The sequence below is a fragment of the Chenopodium album genome, chromosome 9 (genome assembly GCF_948465745.1).
Source record: "Chenopodium album chromosome 9, dcCheAlbu1.1, whole genome shotgun sequence".
NCBI classification, from domain to species: Eukaryota; Viridiplantae; Streptophyta; class Magnoliopsida; order Caryophyllales; family Amaranthaceae; genus Chenopodium; species Chenopodium album.
The window spans coordinates 41,108,544-41,121,047 of NC_137842.1; positions in this window are offsets into that span (position 1 = coordinate 41,108,544).

A 12,504-nucleotide genomic window follows, 5' to 3' on the forward strand; every position below is an offset into this window, starting at 1 on the left:
TTGGTCCATAGCAAGGGTCCAATAATGTGTAGTTGGATTGGGCTCGAAAAGAGCTTTCCAACAATATATTATAAGCCCAATTCCTATGAATAATGAGGAAGTTATGACCAAATTACTAAATCGGACCCGGTTTGATCTTTATATGCGGCCCAATGATCTAGAGGAGGGCCTATTATGATTTATCATTCCTAATGCAATTAGGGTTGATTATAGTCTTCTAGAATCTTTTAAAAGGTTATTTTGAATGCTAATGTGATTTGCATTGATGATTGAGTTTTAAGAGTTTTATTTAGAATAAAAGAAGTGTTTTAAAGGAAATTACAATTTTACCCTTCGCACGTTTAAATTTTCAAAATATGAAAACACGTGGAAAAACTGTCTGCAGCGCCGCACTACAGGCTGTCGCCTGGCGACAGCCTGGCGTTGCGGCGACACGTCTGTCGCCTGGCGACAGGCTCTGTCGTTTTGCGACAGCGTCGTGTTTTATTCTTTTCGAAACTCTGATTCTTTTTTATCATATTTCGGCTCATTTTCGTTATAAATAGCCTCCTTAGACCTTCGTTTTTAATCAACTCTAATGAACTCTCATCAAGAATTTCTTGATACTCTCTCTCTCGCACTTTTGTAAACTAGCTTTTTCTCAAACACAAAATTCCGCATTCACAAGATCTAGACACACCTAGCCAAATTCGAAGTTGCCTTCGCCCTAGATGTGAAAGGTTTGATTTCTGAGGGTTTGGTCCCAAATTTCTATTTCAATTATTTAATTTAATTGTTTAATTTTATTATAATTTTGAAGTTACTAACGTGTGTATTTTGTTATTAGAAAGAGATACGAGGCATCCAAGTAAGTACTTTAATTGTTTAATTGATATTATGATATAGAAATCATGTTTAGGTTGTTATTTTGATTTCTAGTATCATGTTAGGATGTTTTATTGCTTCCTAATATGATATTTAAGGTGATTTGCTTATATCAATTATGATTTATGTGATGCTTCATATTTTCTTTCCTAATATTCATGTTAATATCATATTAGGGTTAAAGCTTTGATTTTTATTGTTTAGTAACATGCTAGGGTTTGTTATTAATCTTGTTAGTATCATGCCTACGATCTTGCTATTATTATGCTTTAGCGTTGATATGATTATTATGATTATAATTATTGTAATTATGATTATTATGTTGCTTGATATATATTTATTGTTATTGCTTGATCATGCCTTTTATGTATGTTTAAAGGGAATTTATACTTGTAATCACGCTTAATAAGATAGTTAATAATCTTGTTTTAGGTTAATATGATTATAATTCAAGTGATCGCCAATAATAATTTTATTTGTACATTAATATTCAACTAACATAGGTAAACAGGTTTAGGGTTAACCAATTGATTGCATGTTAGTTAGAAAGCGCACATGAATACGAGAAGAATAAATTAGAGGCCTATTATTAGGGCAGGTTCTTTCTATTTTAGATTGAATTTGTACCTTCATCCTCGAACTTTCAGTCTTGGTTCCAGAACTATTGGAGTTAACGATCTCCTGGATCGTTAAGTGGTGTAATCTTCACCCTGTGAACGGTAAACTTGTTGGCAACTCTTTTGCTCTAGCTTCCTTTCCCTTGGACGCCACCATGCTTAAGTGTATAATCACAGTGGGGTTCAAGTTTGGGGTAATGCTTGAAATATTCCCTACACTATTAATTCCAACTTTGTCTAATCCGCCTATATTAATCCCAAATTCAGTTTATTCCTTATCACTCCCAATTTTGTACCCTATTTATTTTTTTCACTCCTAACCAGTCATCAAACCTAATATTACAAGTAACAAGACACGTGTTAGCGTATGATTGGCTTAAAAAAAATAAAAATAAATAAATAAATAACTAAAGTTAAAAAATAATATTAAATTAAATAAATAAAATTAAAAAAGCACCTTCTCTCTCCTCCCTTTTCCCCCTTCCTTCTCTGCCCTTTCTGGTTCCTACCACGGCCACCAACATTCAGCCAATAGTCCACCACGCTAACAACACTACCTCCCCTTCCCCCACCTCCGTATCACCACCTCCCTGCCCACCTCCTCCCTTCCCCCTCCCTGTGCACTTTACGCACTCAACAGAGCCGGCTGGCAACTCCACCAACAATAGCCTGCTGCCACCACGGCCAGCCTAACCCCTTTCCCCCCTGGAGCGCCGATGACGGTGCTTCCTCGACCGCCTCCCCTTTCCTCTTCGATCACCACGCAAAACAGCCAAAATCCCCCAAATCCTAATCCCCAAATCCGAAACCATAACTCTAACATCCGAAACCATTGGCCATGAAACCGGGGATGTAATCAGCCATGAAATTGGCCACTAACTATAAGGTTTACCTCTTCAACAAGTAATCCTAACCCAACGAAGGTTGAAGATGAGATCGGAGTTTAGAATTCGGTGGTGATCTGTGATGAACGCCTGTGAATTGGCGGCGGAGAAAGCGTGAGTGCTTGGTTTTCACGGGTTGGGTTAGTGGTTTTGGGAGTCGGAGAGGGCTGGCTAGGTGGTTTCAAGGGTAGGGGATGGGTGGAGGACAATCGGTGGTTTTTGTTGGGTGAAGGAGGTTGGACGACCGTTTCCCAGTGAAATTGAGGGTTGGGCTGGGAATCTGATTATTTTTTTTTTAATTATTTTGGGAAATTCTATATGGTGGCCTGATACTTTTTTTTTTCTATGTGGAAGACGATGTTTTTTTCGATTCTCTTAAGCGATACCTAAATTTAATTAATTTGGTTTAAGTGGCCTAGTTGTCATCAAATGGGCTAAGCTACTTCAACATGGTTCGTTTTCTAACTTAATTACACAAAAAGACTAATCTACACCTGAATTAATTTATTTCCCACCCCTTTTTAATCAGTTTCCCGCCCTATCATCCTCTTCCCCTTTATATATTCCTTTCCTCTTCCAATTCATAAATTAGGGTTTCATCTCCAATTTGAATCGAAAAAAAAAATTCTGACCATGAATTTTCAGGGAGTTTCTTCAAGGAAGAGGGGCGTTTTTTATGGAAGTTTCAACTGGGTAAGGATGATCCGCAATTGCAATCCTCCTAAAAACGCCGAGGTTAGGTTTTCTAATTCCATGACCAATCCTAAGAAGCCGTACTACAAATGCAGGGAAAAAAATCAGAGGCTGCGGGTTTTTTGACTGGGTTACTGAAGATGATGTGAGTTTTTATGATGCTTCACCAAATTAAGAGATTGCTGAAATACATAACATGGTGGAAGACCTTTCTGCTTGCTACAAGAGGGCTATGATTTTTTTTTTTTTTTCATATTAGGGCCTGTTCTCTTACGTTGAAATTCAGTTCAGTTCAGTTCAGTTCAGTTCAGCTCAGCTCAGTTCAGTTCAGTTCAGTTCAGCTCAATTCAGTTCAGTTCAGTTCAGCTTAATTCAGTTCAGCTCCTAATTTCCTTCTCTTATAAAATATTCATTTCAGTTTAGCTCAGTTCAGTTCATTTCAGTTCAGCTCAGCTCAGTTCAGTTCAGTTCAGTTTAGTTCAGTTCAGTTCAGTTCAGTTTAGTTCAGTTCAGTTCAGCTGAGTTTAGTCAATGAGAACAGGCTCTTAGTAATTTGTGTTTTTTTTACATGAAATGATGTACTCAGGGTAATGAAGGAAAGGGGTACGGTAGTAGCAAGTAGGTGAATCTGACTTTGTATGGGTTTTATGAATGAAGTTATGTAATTCAATTAAGTAAAAATAAAACTTGGTTATGGAATTTTCTTTGTCTATTACATTTAATGGTTGTTAATGTATGGTATTTGCTTTGGTTATGGAATATGTTACAAAAACAGATTGAAAAGAAAACTTACACTTCAAATAATCTCTGAAATTCCAGAAAGATTAATATGTAAATGATATTGCATATAAATATGAAATTAAAAGCCGGTGGCAATGTAAAAAAACAGGACCAAAAGGGATCTAATCAAAGTACAAATCACATATCTGTCTTAAGGCAAAAACCTAATCAAAGCCAAGCAATTGCACTATCACTTACAAAAAAAAAAAAAAAAAAAAAAAAAAAAAAAAAAAAAAAAACCTAATTAAAGACTTAGTTCATTAAGCTACAAGTCACAGGAGAGCTCGGACTTTGTTCTTTCCTTTTGCATTTGTCTTTGACCTAGTAACAGGTTGGCTGCTTGGACCTTCAAATGCTGTATGGGAATGCTGAGTTGTGTTAGTGGAGGGCTCAACTTGAGAAGCAAACTTCAATGAGCTTCTTGTGAATCTTGTCTTTACATTTAGTTGTGATGTGGAAGTACTCTGTGCTGCACTTTGTTTAGAAGCTTTCTCTGCTGCTTTCTTAGCTCTTGCCTTTGCAATCTTCTTTCCATCCTTAGCACTTTGCTTAGCTGTTGTGAGTCCACCCTTACAGGTCTGTTTGTTATGTCCATAGGACATGCACTTAGAACATTGGACTGTTATTGACCTTTTCCCTATGTCTGGTTCATTAGCTGCTCTCTTTCTCTGTTCGGGTGGCCTACCAATGCTTCTTATCACTTGTGGTGGTAATATTGTAGGCATATCAATCTCTGGCCAGTGCTCAAAATCTGGGAAGAGTGTATAGAGTTGGCATAAGCTTGCTAACAAGTTTGGACTGAGAACCATGTGTTGCAGAAATTGTATGGGTTTAATCCAGCAGCCAATATTGCTATAACAGCATGTTTACAAGGCAAACCAAAAATTTGCCATAAACCACATATACAAGTTTAGACACCCATTTATGTCTCCCCAAAACCAAACCCGGTGATGAGTACCTTTCATGTCGAATCATAATCGAATGAAGCGAAAGTGTGGAAAGTTTAAGTGTTGCGGAAAATTTTAATTTCTTTCTCTTCTCTCTGTTTTTGAAAACTTATTTTAAGAAAACAGCCAATCTAGTTTGGTTGGTCCATGATATGGGTCCAATAGTAGTGTAGTTGGATAGGGCTTGACAAGAGCTTTCCAACGATATATTATAAGCCCAATTCCGATGAATATTGAGGAAGTTATGGCCAATTTACTAAACTGGGCCCGGTTTGAGCCTTATATATGGCTCAATGATCTAGGGGAGGGCCTAATATGATTTATCATTCCTAATGCAATTAGGAATGGTTTTAGTCTTCTAGATTCTTCTAGAAGGTTCTTTTCATTCCTAATTCAATTAGCATTGATAAATTGACATTTGTTGACTTTTTAGAGTTTTAATTAAAATCAAAGAACATTTTTGAGGAAAAGATACGATTTTATCCTCCTGTACGGCAAAATATATCTGATTTGAGAAAACGCGTCAAAAACAGGATTGGCGTCCAACGCCAGGCATTGGCGCTAAGCCTGGTGCCTGGCGCCAATAGCCTAATGTTGGCGCCAGCTCCGTTTTGCGTGCGCCACATGCTCTGTTTTGATATTTTATCTTTTTGGCTGATTTCTCTATAAATAACGTATTAAAAACTCCGTTTTCGATAACCAGATTTCATCAATTCTTGTTTTAAAACCAATTCTCATCAACATTCATCTATATTCACCTACAACCAGTTTTCATTCACAATCATTAATTCTCTAATTTTCTCTAATCGTTCATCATCTCTCTCTTTCTCTTTTCTAAACTAGTCTTTTACATATAAAATTCCGCATTCACAAGATCTAGAAACACCTAGCCATATTCGAAGTTGCCTTCGCCCTAGGCGTAAGGTTTAATTTCTGAGGGTTTGGTCCCAAATCTCTATTTCAATTATTTAATTTAATTGTTTTGTTTATTATTTTCCTTGAAGTTACTAACGTGTGTATTTTGTTATTAGAAAGAGGTACGAGGCATCAAAGTGTAAGTGCTTTTAATGGTTTTATTGATGTTATGATGTAGAAATCATGTTTAGATTGTTATTGTGATTCTTAGTATCATGTCTAGGGTAATTTTAATACTAAATATGATTGTTGCGATGCTTCCTATGTTCTTCCTAATATTTATGTTTGTTAGTATCATGTTAGGGTTAAAGATTTGATTTTTATTGCTTAGTGACATGCTAGGGTTTGTTATTAATCTTGTAGTATCATGCCTAGGATCTTGCTATTTTTTATTATGCTTTAACATGACTTATGATTATTATTGTGATAATTCTTTATGATTTATGATTATAATTGTTATAATTATTATAATGATGATGATTATTGATTAAAATTACATATAATTTATTTTTATTATTATTATGTTGCTTGATATTTTATTGTTATTGCTTGATCACACCTTTTATGCATGTTTAAAGGGAATTGGTACTTGTAATCACGATTAATAAGATAATTAACAATCTTGTTTAGAGTTAATGTGATTATAATTTCAAGTGATCACCAATAATAGATTTATTTGTTCATTAATATTTAACCAACATAGATAAACAGGTTTAGGGTTAATCCTATTGATTGCATGTTAGTCGAAAAGCGCACATGAATACGATCAGAATAAAGTAGAGGCCTATTATTAGGGCAGGTTCAATCTCTTTTAGGTTGGATTTGTACCTTCATCCCCGAACCCTATTTGGTTCAAGACCTTATGGAGTTGACGATCTCTTGGATCGTTAAGGGGTGTAACCTTCACCCTGTGAACGGTTTACAAGTTCCTAAAAACTTGTTGGCGACTCTTTTGCTCTATCTTCTTTCCCTTTGGACGCCACCGTACTTTAGTGTATGATCACAGTGGGGTTCAAGCTAGGGGTTAACGCTTGAAATTTATTCCCTACAACAAGTTTTCTTGTTTAGTGATACAGGAAGCATAGACTTCCCATCCCACACTTCATATTCACCCTCCTTAGATTGATAAGCTTTGCAAGTTCTTGATTCAAAGGTCAACACCCTTAATCTCTTTACTATATTTGGGGAAGGTTCGTCCTCATTCTAGCTGTTGCACTTTTGTCTTCTTGTTGAAAGTCTCACCATACACATTCTTCTGATACCTAAGCAAGCATGTTAGCATCAGTAAGTATATGTCAAATAACATTAAATAAATTACAATAGACTAGATTTACCTTCCAGAAGTGTTAAGATAAGCTTGCATCTATCCAAACCCAATGTTGAATTGAAACTCTCTACAAAGTTGGTCTTGTTTTCATCATTGCAGATCTTGGGATCAAATTTGTGCCTTGTCCACCTTGAATGGTCCCCAAAATCACCCAACCATTCACAAGCCTTAGGATTCACAGCCTGAATCCTATCCATGGCTTTTTTTAAATGTGAAAGGAGATGTGGCATTGCAGGCTAACTAGAACAGTGAATGCATCAAAGGGCCAGAAAATGCCCCTTTCCAATTGGCAGCTAGGTGTTTACAACAATACCTCCTGTCCACCTCGGGCCATATCTCAATCAGTGCTGGTTCTATTCCATGCAAAATATACAAACTTATAATCAGCTATTTCTTGCAATATCATAAATCAAAGTATTCATACTAGAGCGAACTTACTTTTTATCTGTGTAAAATGATACACCAGCCATTACCCCTCTCAAAATCTGACAGAATGTTCTTCAAATTCCAAAAAAAGAACTTCCAAGTGTCAGCATTTTCCTTGGGAATTATAGGCCAAGCAAAGGGAAACAATTCATTGTTTCCATCTACCGCCATAGCAGACAAAAAGACCCCACCAAAATGTCCTTTTAAGTTTGCTCCATGAACCCCTACTAAACTCTTACATCATGCGATAGCACCATCTATGGCAGCCTTGAATGAAATGAACATAGTTGAAAAGGTGAGGGATGGATCAGGTGGATTAAGTTGCTTCCATACACAGTGTGCTACAGATCCCGGGTTGGTTGCTTTCACTATCTCACAGTATTTTAACAAATGTCCATAGGAAGTATCATCCTGTGGGGAATATTTCAAGCATTACCCCAAACTTGAACCCCACTGTGATCATACACTTAAGCATGGTGGCGTCCAAAGGGAAGGAAGCTAGAGCAAAAGAGTCGCCAACAAGTTTTAGGACCTTGTAAACCGTTCACAGGGTGAATGTTACACCCCTTAACGATCTAGGAGATCGTTAACTCCAACAGGCCTGGAAGTTCGGGGATGAAGGTACAAATCCAATCTAAAAGAGATTGAACCTGCCCTAATAATAGGCCTCTACTTTATTCTGATCGTATTCATGTGCGCTTTATAACTAATATGCAAACAATAGGTTTAACCCTAAACCTGTTTATCTATGTTGGTTGAATATTAATGCACAAATAAAACTATTATTGGGGATCACTTGAGTTATAATAAAATTAACCCTAAACAAGATTATAAATTATCTTATTAAGCGTGATTACAAGTACCAAATCCAAACACGCGCCTGTCGCCAGACGACAGATCTGTTGCCAGACACTGCGCGCGTCGCTTGACGTCAGGTCTGGCACTAGAAATAATTTTCCACGCGTTTTCTTATTTTGATAAAATTTAAGCGTATGAGAGGGCAAAATTGTATTGGTCGGGGTTAAAAGTAGGTCGTTGGGCTACCACCCTAACCAAATTAGAAATTTATAATACCTAAACTTACACTAAACTAGTTAGTGGCAAGTAAAGGGTCGTACCCAAAAGGACTAAGTGTATCAATTTATGCTAATTAGACTACTAGGAAAGCTTGTGAGATAGAGAGAGGTTCAACTAAACACAACTAAAAACAAATAACTAAAACTAGGGAAAGTGGAATCCAATTACATCAATACATTCAATAACATCATACAATTAGATGAAAATGACCTTGATTAGGAACAATCAACACATTTAACTCACTCTCGCACAATTAAGCATGTTAATTATCCTACTAAACTAATTCACTCTCGTGCAACTAGCCTAGCAAAGGTATGGAAGAAATTAGGGCTCTCAACCAACTCACTCTCGCACAATCGATTGAAAGCACAATTAAGAACATAGAATCAATTAGATAGAAAGATTCTAATCCATAAAAGCATCATCCATACACAATAATCAAGAAATAATTCCATACTAATCACAATCAATCATTCAATTTATTAACATAACCTTCATCCATTTCCGTAGAACAAAATCTAAGCTAACATAATGAAGAAAGACATGGAAAACAAGGTAAAATAAGAATAAAAACAAGATTAAACAAATAAAATAATTAATCTACTCAAATCAATAACCAAAAAGAAAAAACTAAGAATTAAGCAAGAAATAAAGATGAGAGAAAGTTAGAAAATGCTCATTGAATAGATGAGAAGAAGTTCCACAAAGTTGCTTCTTCAACCTCTCAAAAACTACATGGAAATCCAAGCTTTCTCTCTCTACACTACTCCTAACCCTAAGAGAGAGAAAATAAAGGCTAAACCAATCTAATCTATCTAAAATAAAATGTTGATTGAAAGTTCATGAGAAAATAACCCCAAAGGGGGTATTTATAATACAAGCTAAAAATAATATAAAAGAAAAAGAAAAAAAATTAAACATAAACAATTAAAATACTAAACTAAAAACCAAAAATAAACAAAACAACCATAAAATAAAATAAAAGGAAAATGAAAATGAAAAAGAAAAATCCCAAAATCCCCAAAATTCCCACCCAAAACCCACGAAAAACCATCAGACCACCCATTTCCTTTCACTTTCGAATTCCCCTGCTCCAATTCAAGCACCCATTCAAACAACCATCATCACCGTTCATCAGCATCATCGTCATCTAGCATCTAAAATCGTGGCCGTCCAATTCTCATTAAAAATCACGTGAAAAGCTCGTGATTGACCCACAATTGCGCGCCCGCACAGAAGACGCACATCAAGTCGCGCAAAGCTATTGCCTCAACTTGATTTTGGACTCAATTTCGTGCGCTTTCTGACAGGGCTGTGCGCCCGCGTTTGAGGCTTGAGATGGTGAGTTTGGGTGTTGTGAGTTGTGCGGCTATGAGGTAATTAATTTGGTGGTGATTTGGGTGGTTGTTGTTGATTGGAGGTGGCTGACGGTGGTCTTAGTTGGTGGTTTAATTAGTTGTTGTGGGAGCGGGTTAAAGGTGGTAATTGCTGGCGGTTTGGTGGTGTTGGTTGGGTTGTGCTGCTGCTGGGTTGGTAATTGGTGGTGAATTGGTTGCGGCGGGCAGCAGGGCTGCTGTAGGAGGCTGATTTGTGTGAGGTTGATGTAGTGGTGTTGGTTTGGTTGTGGCTGAAGGTGTTGGCTGTTGGTGTTGTTTGGTGATGTTGTTGTTGCGTGAGGTGTGGGTGTGAGAAGGTGGAGCAGGGGCTGCCGGCGCGAATTGCCTCGAATCTCGGACCCCGAACATGATTTGAACTTGAAACCCGGAACTCCTACAACCAAAAACACGAGGGTATTACCACGAAATAAAATAAAATAAAGATAAAATAAAATAAAATAAAAATAAAATAAGATAAATAAAATAAAATAAGATAAGACAAATAAAGGTAAAATAAAAAGCTAAAACTAAATAAATAATAAAATAAAATGAAATAAAATAAAATAAAATAAAATAAAACAAACTAGAAACTAAAAGAAAATAAAATAAATAAAAAGAGAGAAGCGGGAAATTATTAACTAAAACTACAAAAATAAACTAAAAACTAATAAAAATGCAAAAATACTCAAAATAAAGGTAAAAGGCAAGAATAAGCGAATAATAGAAATAAAGGATAAGGGTTAAATTATTGGAAAATAAGCCGGAAAACGACTCAATAAACACCCTAAAAGTGACATAAAAGTCACTTATCAAACTCCCCCAAGCTAACCTTTTGCTCGTCCTCGAACAAATTAACATGAAACACGAGAGAAGGAGAATGATTTATTCAAGCAAATCTAAGACAGTAAAGGAGACAAGAATGTACACTAACTAACTTTCGTAGGAATCACGGTCAATTTTAGCAACTAAAGACAAGCCCTTTAAACCCCTAGATCGCCCTAGAGGACGAGTGTGCTCTCGTGAGGGTGTCCTAAGAGTTTAACCCACAACTCTAAACAAAAACCAAGGCAAGGCAATAAAAAGAAAAGAAAAAGAAACATAAAAAGAGAAAGAAAACACAAAGTTCATATTTGGACGAGAGATAGGAACAAGCACCAATGAATGCAAACCTTTTCTAAATAGACAAATGTATGCACGTTCCAAGATGTCAATAGTTGATTGAAACATAACATATACTAAGCATAGAGAACTAATGGGGACACAATCCACCCTAGCCCCAACCAATCCAGCCGCGTTCCCTCCACTAGCTTCAAATCAAACCTTAAGCTAGCTTCTCATGATTCCACGAAGGAACCGAAAAAAGATAAAGAAATGAAAAACTTTGAGAAGGTAATCCCGACATCTCAACTATGCATACTCTCTCCATAGGTTTGAAGTCTATCTCTCTCCACCGTTCTTTGACCTAACCCCACTAAAGTCTAAGGGTCTTTTATTGGGTTGTAACGTAAGGCTAAGGGTTAAGGCGGGGTAAAAATTTGAAAATTTTGGTGATATTTCCTAAGTGAAGCAAAAGAGTGGCTTACTCTCAAAAACAAACTCAAGAAGTCACAAAATATCAAACAAAAATACCAATAATGCCATCTCCCCCAAGCTTATTCAACACTAACACAATATATACTAAAAACGAAGTAACGCTTCCCCCCCCAAGCTTGAACAAAGCATTGTCCTCAATGCTTAAACTAGGGAAGAAAACGAAACCAAACTAAAATATTTTTGTGTTTTTTTTTTGTTTTGTTTTGTTTTGTTTTGTTTTTTTTTTTTTTTTTTTTTTTTTTTTTTTTTTTTTAATTTTAGAAAATGCTCTTATTTGATGTCCTTGCCTTTTTTTTTTTTTTACTATGGACGGCTTTTTCTTAAAACTTCATTTGATTTTCTTGAATTGCATCTTTCTTCTCAAACTTTTTTGCATTTTCTTTTCAAGCTCAATTTTCAATACCTTACTTAAACCAATTCACAACATGTCTTTTTCAGTTTCAACACTCTCAAAACTCAAACCTCACATGCCAATGCTTCACTAACTAAAAGGGTTGGTGAACATAGGCCATTGGGTTTGTAACGCGGTTTAAACAAGAGCGGGAAACATTAGGCTCAAATTGGTTAATAAGTAGGTCGATGCAAAATAGAAAACCAAATTTGTAACAAAATAAAAAGAAGATAAAGAAAAATGAGAAAAGGTGCCCTTTTCCTCCCCTAGAGTGGCTCGGTCACGATCTTGGGAGCTAGAGGTCAAAACAAGGATTAAGACATGCATAGTTAAGAATCCTAAATAGCCTCTCAACAAGGTGATGAAGGCTAGAATATATGAAGCTCACAAGGGATTATAACCAAACAAATACCAACCAAGGGTTTCAAATCCACTATAGAGAGCAACTCCATCTTACTACAATCCCGTGAACTAAGGCTTCATGGACCCCTAAAAGTTCTTAACCGACTACCTTAGCATATAGTATCCTAGAGTCAACCAATGACACTCTCAAACCGTGCACACATTTACCACTTAGGAAGAAAAACATTCAAGAATGCAATTCCCAAAATAGA